General features: G+C 39.4%; 1 non-coding gene across 1 annotated transcript; it reads right to left on the bottom strand.

Annotated features, from left to right (window-relative positions):
- Positions 1–450: 450 nt before the first annotated feature.
- On the bottom strand, positions 451–579 carry LOC126009978 (small nucleolar RNA SNORA19). Its single transcript, XR_007496125.1, has one exon. It is a non-coding gene; the product is annotated as a small nucleolar RNA SNORA19 (small nucleolar RNA).
- Positions 580–13,245: the final 12,666 nt, after the last annotated feature.

A 13,245-nucleotide genomic window follows, 5' to 3' on the forward strand; every position in this document is an offset into this window, starting at 1 on the left:
AACTACGAGGTACCATCCCATGCCAGAGAGATTGCACACATCCCAAAGAATGAGAACAATGAGTGCTGGGATATAGAAAGAAAGAAACTCTTTTTTTTGTCAGTCATAATGGTATTTATTCGGTACTTCTGATGAGATAATAGTATAATTCAACCATGAGGAATAAAAATAGGTTCGTTTGGGTACAGAGGATCACACACACACATGGACAAGCATTTTTCATGAGGAAGAGGGAGAGATGGTTCAGAACATGTACAATGTGGAGCTGGGAGTCCAATCCAAAGCTACCAGCCCCCAATCCTATGGTTTCAACTAGTGACAGAGAATTACCTATGTTCCTCAAATACACAATCTTTTAAACCCTAGACTCTTTAACAAGGAACACTAAATGACCAACCAGGTGGATGCTGGTAACATTCTGATTTGTAATTCACCCAGGCAATCTGACAGAACTGTCTGAAGGAGACTGGCAGTATAACTATGAAGTCATACTGCTAATTAGCCTTCAACTATTATATAGCATGTGAGAAATAACACTGCTTACATGAACAGAAGAAAGCAGGTCAATGAAATGTGCACAGAGAAAGAAACTCTTTTTCACTGCTGGTGGGAATGCCATCTAGTTCAACCTTTATGGAAAGCAATATGGAGATTCCTCCAAAAACTGGAAACTGAACTCCCATATGATGTTTTTATATCAATCCTAGGAATATACCTTAGGAACACAAAAATACAATACAAATGTCCCTTGCTCACACTTATATTCATTGCAGCGCTATTTGCAATAGCCAGACTCTGGAAACAACCAACATGCCTTAAAACAGATGATTGGCTAAAGAACTGTGGTACATATACACAATGTTATATTATGTAGCTGTCAGGAGAGATGTAGTTATGAAATTTTTCTATACATGGATGTACATGGAATATATTATGCTGAGTGAAATAAGTCAGAGGGAGAGAAATAGATGCAGAATCGTCTCACTCATGTATGGGTTTTAAGAAAAATGAAAGACATTTTTGCAATAATTCTTAGAGACAAAAGAGAGGAGGGCTGGAAGGTCCAGCTCAAGATATGAAACTCACCACAGAGTAATGAGTGCTGTTAGAGAAATAACTACACTGAAAACTATCATAACAAAGTGAATGAATGAAGGAAGTAGAAAGCCTGTCTAGAGTACAGGTGGGGGTGGGGTGGGGAGGAGGGAGATTTGAGACATTGGTGTTGGGAATGTTGCACTGGTGAAGGGGGGGTGTTCTTTGCATGACTGAAACCCAACTACAATCATATTTGTAATCAAGGTGTTTAAATAAAGATATTAATTAAAAAATAATGTGTCCCCTAGAGACCACTGTAGCCAATTTTGTGAGTAGCTCAACCAGACGTGTGATACCTCATAAGCACAATAACCAAGTGTGTGTGGTTCCTGATTATTACAACAAAAACAACAAAGGAAAGGGAGGTAAGGCAGAATAAATTCGTGTCTTTACTATTAGCACAAAGCAACATCTAGTTTAAAAAAAAAAAGCATAATAGAAAAGAGCAAAGGCTCCACAAGAGGATTTTTAAAAAATTGATTAGAGGATCGGGCTGACACAAATATACTGAAAATTATAAGGCAGGGATATTGAATTTGAAATTTAAGTATTTTATAATTCTTAGTTTGGCACCAAGCCCAGATATTCAGATCACTAAAGTGGATGAAATAAACAAAGCTAGTGACAAAAAAAACTTGGCTAATTCCTGAATAGGTTCTTGAGTTATTGTACATGAAATTCTCTTACAAAACTCCAGCTATTTATGAATTTATAGATATTTATCTGACAGCTCTAAGAAGGCAGAGTGTGTCCCTGGATATCTTATGCCCAGGCTATTTTCTGAGTTTGCTTGCTCTGTAGAACTTTATTTGTGATGTTTTCCTCCATGTCTTCTCTGATCTGAGTGCTATAGTTTGTCTCCTGAGCCCAGGACCTTCCTTTCAGGTCTGTTAACACTATGATCTTTGTCTTTTTATTTTTTCTTTGTTCTCTGGTCACTTGCATGAGGCTGAGAACTGCTGTTGGCTCTCAGGCAGGCTAGGGGTCAAAGAGAGTGCTGAGTATCTTGGCATGAATTAGAGTCCAGAGGAAGCTCCAGGGTTTGCTCTCTTCACCAAGAAAACATTTCCATTATCTATATGAATGGCTACCTTTTCTGTAGGGGACATGTAAAATGGCCAAATGTATTTATTAGATTACTTGGCTAAAGTTGTTTCCCCATTTTTCATCTCTCTTCCACCAAATCAAAATTATTAGACTGATTTGGAAAAGCTACAGTGGAGAAACTTAAAGGGAAAGAGCCACCAGGTTCATTTACCTTGTCTACTAAAGTGATTTTATGAGGTCATCGAAAGAGCAAATGTTAGCCTTCTTTTAATTTATTTTTACTGTTTGTTCCTCTGCTATTTTTCATCTTTATTTTTTTATTTGCTGGCTTCTTTGGGATACATTTCTCATTACCTTTTATATTAGTAGACTATAAATGACATTTCATTTAAGAGATGTGTCAGGAAGAGACTTAAAAATGTTATATAATTTTCTTAAATGTGTAATACAGGGCTCTTTTGAGTATTCAAATAAACAGTTTTAGACTATGTGGAATACCAATTAAAATTACTATTTAAATCAGTCTCCTGATTAAAGATGTCTAAAGTAAGGCTAAACATTAATATTTGCAGTGATGATATATTTCATTGTTTTTCAAAATCAGAATACAAGTTTTCACTGAATTTCACACTTTGCACAGTGGTTTTTGTTTGATCACAAGTGACAGCAGAGGAAGGGAATGCAAATCTTTTATCTTTTCTTTTCTTTTTCTTTACTTTTCTTTATTTCTCTCCTCCCATTCCCTCCCCTCCCCTCTTCCCTTCCCCTATCCTCCCCTCTCTTTCCCTCCCCTTTCCTCCATTCAGGTTTCTTCTTCTCCCCTCCATACCATTCTTTTCTCCTCCCCTTCCTTCTCCTCCCCTCTCCTTCCCTTCCCTTTCCTCTCCTCCTTTCTCTTCATTCCCCTAACCTTTCCTCCACTTCCCTTCTCTCCTCTCCACACTCCTTCCCTCTCCTCCACTCCCTTCCTTCTCCTCCCCTTCCCATTTCTCCCCTCCATTCCCCTTTCATCCCCCACCTCTTTTCTCCTCCCACTTCTCCTCCCCTTTCATTTCCTCACCTCCCCTTCCCTCTCCTCTTTCCTTTTCCTCCCCTTTCCTCTCCTCCACTTCATTCTCCTTCCCTTTCCTCTCCTTCCCTCCTTCACCTTCCTCCTCTTCCCTCCCCTCCACTTTCTCCTCTGCCTTTTCTTTTTCTTTCTTTCTTTCTTTCTTTCTTTCTTTCTTTCTTTCTTTCTTTCTTTCTTTCTTTCTTTCTTTCTTTCTTTCTTTCTTTCTTTCTTTCTTTCTTTCTTTCTTTCTTTCTTTCTTTCTTTCTTTCTTTCTTTCTTTCTTTCTTTCTTTCTTTCTTTCTTTCTTTCTTTCTTTCTTTCTTTCTTTCTTTCTTTCTTTCTTTCTTTCTTTCTTTCTTTCTTTCTTTCTTTCTCTCTCTCTCTCTCTCTCTTTCTTTCTTTCTTTTTTTCTTTCTTTCTTATGGCTGGTTTAGGTAGGATTTTAATTACTTCATCTAAAAAATTATGTGATAATTTGATAGGAAAATATTGTTTAAAACCATTTTACTTTAGTCATAGTAGTATTTAACAGGATATCTTGGGAGGCTAGGAAATGTTTTTCTTAGTAAAAGATGCTAAATCATGAAGATGAGTAGGATCTTTATTTAGACAAACACAAAGAACACAGTAATTTAAGCAGTGGAAATGTAGACAAAGGACACTGAAAGACAGTTTGATAGATGTGAGAGTGAAACAGTAGAGAGGTCCATGAGAACTAGTATTAACTTCTAAAGTTAACCTTGGATTCGAGATTCATCCTACCTACAAAAAGCACAGGAGACGAACAGCATTGCAATAAGGCCTGGGAGTTTATTTACTAGCATGCTGGGGTTACCCCTTTAAGGCAACGACCCCTTACTGAGCTCTCAGGTTCCTTTTATAGGGTTACAGAGGCTTCAAACCATTACAGTTAATCTTTAAGTTGATTGGCTATTGTCCAGGGTGTTTCCGTTTATGGCTAGATATCAAGAGTGGTATAATGTGGTTTATAGAGCCTCAGAGTCTGTGTCAACTAAAGTAGTAGAGGAGGGGCTCGGGCACCCACTGAGCACCTGTGACCTTGCACAACCACAGGCTCCCCAGTTGTTGCTAGTTTATCTAGCTGAAGAAGTAGACTGACAAAGTGTTTGGGTGCCCACTGGGCACTTGTGACCTTATCTGCCCCAGGCCCCCAGGTGGCTGATCTAGCCTAGTCTTTATTCCTTAACACTTGAATATGTCTTGCCTGTATTTAGGTTCACAGCAAAGCTAGGTTACAGTTAATTCTAAATCAAACTCTAGATCCTAACACTAGTAGAGAAATTATGAAAAAAAATTTTGGGGGTTTTTGGGTCACACCCTGTGGCAATCAGGGGTTACACCTGGTTTTGCACTCAGAAATTGCTCCTGGCAGGCTCAGGGAACCATATAGGATGCTGGGATTTGAACTTTTGTCTTTCTGCATGCAAGGCAAACTCTCTACCTCCATGCTATTTCTCCAGCTCCAAATTATGAGACTTTTGTTCAAAAGCAGAGAAGTATAAAGTACTTATGCAGCCCTGGTGTATTATTGTAAGGCTTTAGGAGAGTGAGAGGAAAGAGGATGGACTGTCTTATTGCTGTGAAAATGGAAAGAACTAGATTGCTTATCATTAAGGGCACTGGCCATGAATGAAAGCAACAATGTGAGGAATTAGAAAGTGTCCAACATGAATGCATGTCAGGGAGTAATGATATATTTGAAAATGGAAATAGGGAAATTGTTCACAGGTGAACATCAGAAGTAGACTTTTTTTTTTTTCTTTTTTTTTTTTTCTTTTTTCCATATTTCTGCCCTCTTTTTTTTTTTTTTTTTTTTTTTTATTTAAACACCTTGATTACATACATGATTGTGTTTGGGTTTCAGTCATAAAAGGAACACCACCCATCACCAGTGCAACATTCCCATCACCCAAGTCCCAAATCACCCTCCTCCCCACCCAACCCCCGCCTGTACCCTAAACAGGCTCTACATTTCCCTCATACATTCTCAATATTAGGACAGTTCAAAATGTAGTTATTTCTCTAACTAAACTCATCACTCTTTGTGGTGAGCTTCCTGAGGTGAGCTGGAACTTCCAGCTCTTTTCTCTTTTGTGTCTGAAAATTGTTATTACAAGGGTGTCTTTCATTTTTCTTAAAACCCATAGATGAGTGAGACCATTCTGCGTTTTTCTCTCTCTCTCTGACTTATTTCACTCAGCATAATAGATTCCATGTACATCCATGTATAGGAAAATTTCATGACTTCATCTCTCCTGACAGCTGCATAATATTCCATTGTGTATATGTACCACAGTTTCTTTAGCCATTCATCTGTTGAAGGGCATCTTGGTTGTTTCCAGAGTCTTGCTATGGTAAATAGAGCTGCAATGAATATAGGTGTAAGGAAGGGGTTTTTGTATTGTATTTTTGTGTTCCTAGGGTATATTCCTAGGAGTGGTATAGCTGGATCGTATGGGAGCTCGATTTCCAGTTTTTGGAGGAATCTCCATATCGCTTTCCATAAAGGTTGAACTAGACAGCATTCCCACCAGCAGTGGATAAGAGTTCCTTTCTCTCCACATCCCCGCCAACACTGTTTATTCTCATTCTTTGTGATGTGTGCCATTCTCTGGGGTGTGAGGTGGTATCTCATCGTTGTTTTGATTTGCATCTCCCTGATGATTAGTGATGTGGAACATTTTTTCATGTGTCTTTTGGCCATGCGTATTTCTTCTTTGTCAAAGTGTCTGTTCATTTCTTCTCCCCATTTTTTGATGGGGTTAGATGTTTTTTTCTTGTAAAGTTCTGTCAGTGCCTTGTATATTTTGGAGATTAGCCCCTTATCTGATGGGTATTGGGTGAATAGTTTCTCCCACTCAGTGGGTGGCTCTTGTATCCTGGGCACTATTTCCTTTGAGGTGCAGAAGCTTCTCAGCTTAATATATTCCCATCTGTTAATCTCTGCTTTCACTTGCTTGGAGAGTGCAGTTTCCTCCTTGAAGATGCCTGTAATGTCCTGTAGTGTTTTGCCTATGTGCTGTTCTATATATCTTATGGTTTTGGGGCTGATATCGAGGTCTTTAATCCATTTGGATTTTACCTTTGTACATGATGTTAGCTGGGGGTCTAAGTTTAATTTTTTGCAAGTGGCTATCCAATTGTGCCAACACCACTTGTTGAAGAGGCTTTCCCTGCTCCATTTAGGATTTCCTGCTCCTTTATCAAAAATTAGATGGTTGTATCTCTGGGGAACATTTTCTGAGTATTCAAGCCTATTCCACTGATCTGAGGACCTATCCTTATTCCAATACCATGCTGTTTTGATAACTGTTGCTTTGTAGTACAGTTTAAAGTTGGGAAAAGTAATTCCTCCCATATTCTTTTTCCCAATGATTGCTTTAGCTATTCGAGGGTGTTTATTGTTCCAAATGAATTTCAAAAGTGTCTGATCCACTTCTTTGAAGAATGTCATGGGTATCTTTAGAGGGATGGCATTAAATCTGTATAATGCCTTGGGGAGTATTGACATTTTGATGATGTTAATCCTGCCAATCCATGAGCAGGGTATGTGTTTCCATTTCCGTGTGTCCTCTCTTATTTCTTGGAGCAGAGTTTTATAGTTTTCTTTGTATAGGTCCTTCACATATTTAGTCAAGTTGATTCCAAGATATTTGAGTTTGTGTGGTACTATTGTGAATGGGGTTGTTTTCTTAATGTCCATTTCTTCTTTATTACTGTTGGTGTATAGAAAGGCCATTGATTTTTGTGTGTTAATTTTGTAGCCTGCCACCTTGCTATATGAGTCTATTGTTTCTAGAAGCTTTTTGATAGAGTCTTTAGGGTTTTCTAAGTAGAGTATCATGTCATCTGCAAACAGTGAGAGCTTGACTTCTTCCTTTCCTATCTGGATTCCCTTGATATCCTTTTCTTGCCTAATCGCTATAGCAAGTACTTCCAGTGCTATGTTGAATAGGAGTGGTGAGAGAGGACAGCCTTGTCTTGTGCCAGAATTTAGAGGGAAGGCTTTCAGTTTTTCTCCATTGAGGATAATATTTGCCACTGGCTTGTGGTAGATGGCCTTCACTATATTGAGAAAGGTTCCCTCCATTCCCATCTTGCTGAGAGTTTTGATCAAGAATGGGTGTTGGACCTTATCAAATGCTTTCTCTGCATCTATTGATATGATCATGTGGTTTTTATTTTTCTTGTTATTGATGTTGTGTATTATGTTGATAGATTTACGGATGTTAAACCAGCCTTGCATTCCTGGGATGAAACCTACTTGATCGTAGTGGATGATCTTCTTAATGAGGCATTGAATCCTATTTGCCAGGATTTTGTTGAGGATCTTTGCATCTGCATTCATCAGTGATATTGGTCTGTAATTTTCTTTTTTGGTAGCGTCTCTGTCTGGTTTAGGTATCAAGGTGATTTTGGCTTCATAAAAGCTATTTGGAAGTGTTTCTGTTTGTTCAATTTCATGAAAGAGTCTTGCCAAGATTGGCAGTAGTTCCTCTTGGAAAGTTTGATAGAATTCATTAGTGAATCCATCTGGACCTGGGCTTTTGTTTTTCGGCAGATATTTGATTACTGTTTTAATTTCATCAATGGTGATGGGGGTGTTTAGATATGCTACATCCTCTTCCTTCAACCGTAGAAGATTATAAGAGTCCAAGAATTTATCCATTTCTTCCAGGTTCTCATTTTTAGTGGCGTAGAGTTTTTCAAAGTAGTTTCTGATTACCCTTTGAATCTCTGTCATATCAGTAGTGATCTCTCCTTTTTCATTCCTGATACGAGTTATCAAGTTTCTCTCTCTCTCTTTCTTTGTTAGGTTTGCCAGTGGTCTATCAATCTTGTTTATTTTTTCAAAGAACCAACTTCTGCTTTCGTTGATCTTTCGGATTGTTTTTTGAGTTTCCACTTCGTTGATTTCTGCTCTCAGCTTTGTTATTTCCTTCTGTCTTCCTGTTCTTGGGTCCTTTTGTTGAGCATTTTCTAGTTCTATTAGCTGTGTCATTAAGCTACTCAGGTAAGCTCCTTCTTCCTTCCTGATGTGTGCTTGCAAAGCTATAAATTTTCCTCTCAGTACTGCTTTTGCTGTGTCCCATAAGTTCTGAGAGTTTGTGTCTTTATTGTCATTTGTTTCCAGGAACCTTTTTATTTCCTCCTTGATTTCATCTCGGACCCACTGGTTATTGAGCATGAGGCTGTTTAACTTCCAGGTGTTAAAGTGTTTCTTCTGAGTCCCTTTGGAGTTCACAAATAATTTCAGAGCCTTGTGGTCAGCGAAGGTAGTCTGCAAAATTTCTATCCTCTTGATCTTATGGAGGTATGTTTTATGTGCCAGCATGTAGTCTATTCTGGAGAATGTACCATGTACATTGGAGAAGAATGTGTATCCAGGTTTCTGGGGATGGAGTGTCCTATATATATCCACTAGGCCTCTTTCTTCCATTTCTCTCCTCAGGTCTAGTATATTCTTGTTGGGTTTCAGTCTGGTTGACCTGTCCAGTGTTGACAAAGCCGTGTTTAGGTCCCCCACAATTATTGTGTTGTTGTTGATATTATTTTTCAGATTTGTCAGCAGTTGTATTAAATATTTTGCTGGCCCCTCATTCGGTGCATATATGTTTAGGAGAGTGAATTCTTCCTGCTCTACGTACCCCTTGATTAATATAAAATGTCCGTCTTTGTCCCTTACAACCTTCCTGAGTATAAAGTTTGCATTATCTGATATTAGTATGGCCACTCCAGCTTTTTTATGGGTGTTGTTTGCTTGGATAACTTTTCTCCAGCCTTTTATTTTGAGTCTATGTTTGTTCTGACTATTCAGGTGCGTTTCTTGTAGGCAGCAGAAGGTTGGATTGAGTTTTTTGATCCATTTAGCCACTCTGTGTCTCTTAACTGGTGCATTTAGTCCATTGACGTTGAGAGAAAGAATTGTCCTGGGATTTAACGCCATCTTTATTTCAAAATTTGGTGTGTCTTTTGGGTAGTCTTGTCTTAGATTAGGTCTTTCAGTTTTTCTCTTAAGACTGGTTTTGTGTCTGTGAAGTTTCTGAGCTGTTTTTTGTCTGTGAAACCATGTATTCTTCCATCAAACCGGAAAGTGAGTTTTGCTGGGTATAGTATTCTGGGTGAAGCATTCATTTCATTCAGTCTTGTCACAATATCCCACCACTGCTTTCTGGCATTGAGCGTTTCTGGTGACAGGTCTGCTGTAAATCTCAGGGAAGCTTGCTTGAACATGATTTCCCCTTTTGATCTTGCTGTTTTCAGAATTCTGTCTCTATCTGTGGTATTTGTCATTGTGACTAGGATGTGTCTTGGGGTGGTTTTTCTGGGGTCTCTTTTGGTTGGTACTCTTCGGGCATGCAGGATTTGATCACATATATTCTTTAGCTCTGGAAGTTTCTCTTTAATGATGTTCTTGACCATTGATTCTTCCTGGAAATTTTCTTCCTGGGTCTCTGGGACTCCAATGATTCTTAAGTTGTTTCTGTTGATCTTATCATAGACTTCTATTTTCGTCTGTTCCCATTCTTTGACTAATTTTTCCATTGTCTGCTCATTTGCTTTAAGTTTTTTGTCCAATCTCTCCTGCTGTATGGAATTGTTATGTATCTCATCTTCCACAGCACCAAGTCTATTCTCAGCTTCTGATACCCTGTCCCAGAGCTTATCCATTTTGTCATTCACTTCGTTTACTGACTTTTTCAGGCCTGTTAGTTGACATGTTATTTCAGTTTGGAGTTTTGTCATTTCTGCCTTCATATTTTCTTGGTTCTTATTAGTGTTCTGTTCAACTCGATCCATGGTTTCTTGGAGTCTGTTGAGCATCTTCCATACTGCTAGTCTAAAGTCCTTATCTGAGAGGTTGATTAGTTGTTCAGTCATTATCTGGTCCTCAGAATTGTCATCTTCATTCTCTATGTCTGATGCTGGCCTGCGCTGTTTCCCCATTGTCACATTTGTATTGTGGGTTTTTCTACGTGTTGTAGTGGTATTCATTGTCTATATGATGTAGGCAGCACACTCCTCTGGCTCCTCCCTTTCTGGATGGGCTGACTTGCCTCTAAGGGAGGGGAGTCCTCCGTGGATGAAGCCTCACACTGGGTCAAATCTTAGGCCCGAGCATGTAACAGAGAAGACAGTCCAGAGAGAAATGTTTGCTTCTGTGATATAGCGCCGTTCTTAGTGTGATTTTTCCTTCTTGTTGCAATGGAGTTCTTTCCTTAGAAAGAGTGCACGGCCGCGTAGCGAAGCGGAGCGGCCGTGCTCCTCTGAGCCTCTTTTTGCCCCACTCGCAAGAGTTTCACGCAAGAGGACAGTAGACAGACATAGACAGGTCACACTCACAGTCTTTCACAGCTGAGCCCCACTGGGCCGGTGTACTTTCGCGGATTTTCCCCGCCTGGTGTCACACACAGGGAGCCAGCTTTTGCAAAGGATAGCCGGTTTTTATGCTCTGAAGTCCCTCCCTCAGAAGTTGACTTTTGAACTTATTAATCCATAATGCCTATGAGACATACTAATTAGGTCATTGAGTATAAGAAACTGGAGTTTGACCTGGAGAAATAGGAGTCAAGAATCTCAATATCACATTAATACATTGATCAAGATTTAGTCAAATGGGAAGAATCTAAATTCCAGTGCTTTAGGCAAGCGCGAAATACATTTCTATAATTTTTCAGCAATATAAAGAGAGCTAATCTAGGTCCAGGCATTTCAACACATTGAAATTGTGTTGTTGATTTTAACACATGCTTTTATGTCTGGACTCACAGTAGTTAATTCCGTCTGTCGTACCGAATACATGCAAGCCCAAAAGAGTGCAAAAAAGATGATATCTTTAAAGAATACTGTACCTTAGAGTTGTCACACCCACCAACTTAAAAAAGTGGTCTCCCTTGGCTGGAGTAATAATATAGTAGGCAGGTGCTTGCCTGGCATGTGGGCAGCCCATATTATCTTCCTAGCACTAAGTGCAGGGCCAGGAGTAAGCCCTGAGCACTACCAGTTATGAAAAACCCCCAACCCCCAAAGAAAGGGTGGGGTTGGGGGTGAGGAAGTATACTCTGTATTTAGTTATGTATCCCTCAACCACCTTCCTTATTAAAGTTTAAAAGTAGAGCTGAAGTGGCAAATTCTTGCTGAAAATATTTGCATGAGGAAGCATAAAAAAGAGCAAGCAAGAAAATGAGAGGCATTGAATGAAGGCTCTTTTACTATGGGGACATTTTGAGATAATTAGATTATTTTATGTTTGTTTTTGGGGGGGCCATACTCAGTGATGCTCAGAGGTTTCTCATGATGCTGCACTCAGGAATTATTGAGTTTACCCTGGCAATGTTTGGAGGACCATATGGAATGCTGGGTATCAAACTGTGCAAGAAAAATGCCAAACTAACTGTACTATCACTCTAATACCTATATAATGAATTTTTGTAGGATTAACTATAAATATATACAACTAAAGACTTAGAGAAGAAAGGTATAATTGAAGATGCTCTGTGTTAGAAACAAGACGGTATTTCTGCAGAGCTGATATCTGCTGAAGCCAATGAAGAAATCTTTGCGGACCTGTGCAGAACTTTGGTCTAGTGCCATTTGTTTACTTATATTTGTAATAGGAGATAATATTTTCTGCTGAGAATAAATGAGAAAGCGACAGAAGTCAAGAGTGCTGCAGAGAGAGAGGAGACTGGAAACATCTGGTGGTCTGGGTGGCAATTTATAGGTGAACATATCGTGTCTTTCAGTGCAGCAACAGACAACGGCTACCATGGGAATAAAGTCTTCTATGTAGAGTTTAACCTGAACGAACAAGTAACCACAAGACTCAGTGTCCACTTTAATAGTATGTTAATGAAAAGTAGACTAGAAACCTAAGTTGTAGAGTAATGGATGGTTCATTTGGGGTCATCACTTGGATTTATGAGTTGAAAAATGAATGCTGGGGCTAGAGTGGTGGCCCAGTGTATAAGGCATCTGCCTTGTGCTCGCTAGCCTAGGACAGACTGAAGTTCGATCCCTGGTGCCCCATATGGTCCCCCAAGCCAGGAGCGATTTCTGAGCCCATAGTCAGGAGTAACCCTTGAGAGTCACCAGGTGTGGCCCCAACTCCACCCCCCAAAAAAAAGAATGCATTTTTTTTCACTTTCTTATCAGTATTGAAAATATTCTTGTCTACTCCCAGGTCTATTTCACTTTAATATTCATTATATTATTACTATTTTGGTTTATGAGGCAGACAGGACTTACTCCTGACTATGTGCTCAGGACTTACTCTGATAGTATTCAGGGAATCATGTGTAGTGCTGTGAATTTAACCAGTGTTGCCAACTACTTGCCCCAGAGGCAAGGTAAAGTACCTTACTATCTCTCCAGCCCAGCCTTAAGCCTGTTTGAAAATATTTTTTCTTAATACTCATGTGTGTGTTTGTGTGTGTGAGAGATAGACAGACAGACCATCAGACAGACAGAGAGAAAGACAGACAGACTCCCAAGGGGAGTTGAGTTGTCTCCTCGGTTTTTTTTTTTTTTTTTTTTGCCAATACTCAGGCAACTCTGCTAGATGGCGCCATGCTGGAACCTGATGATGTGGTGCGACTTTGACTCACATGGCGCTGGGAATGCCCATGATATATTGGGCATGCAGAGTGGGCAGTCACTCTCACATGGTCTTCATTACTTATTCATAATTTTTTCCAGTATTTTCCCTTTTTGCCACACCTGGTGATGGATGGGGTTTATTCCTGGTTCTGCACTCAGAAATAGCTCCTGGCTTGGGGGACCATATGAGACTCCTGAGGATCAAACTGTGGTCCGTCCTAGGTCAGCCTCATTCAAGGCAAAAACCCAACTGCTGCGCCATTGCTCTGGCCCCATCCAATTTTTTTCCATATATAATTTTTTGTTTTAATTATTTGTCATTTCAGACGTTAGTTTAAAATAGGAAGCAACATTTTAATTTATTTTGGAACATTTGTCCTGCTCTCACGTTCTTTCTTCCTGTCAGTTTTCTTGTTTTAAGTGATAAT

The sequence above is a fragment of the Suncus etruscus genome, chromosome 5 (genome assembly GCF_024139225.1).
Source record: "Suncus etruscus isolate mSunEtr1 chromosome 5, mSunEtr1.pri.cur, whole genome shotgun sequence".
NCBI classification, from domain to species: Eukaryota; Metazoa; Chordata; class Mammalia; order Eulipotyphla; family Soricidae; genus Suncus; species Suncus etruscus.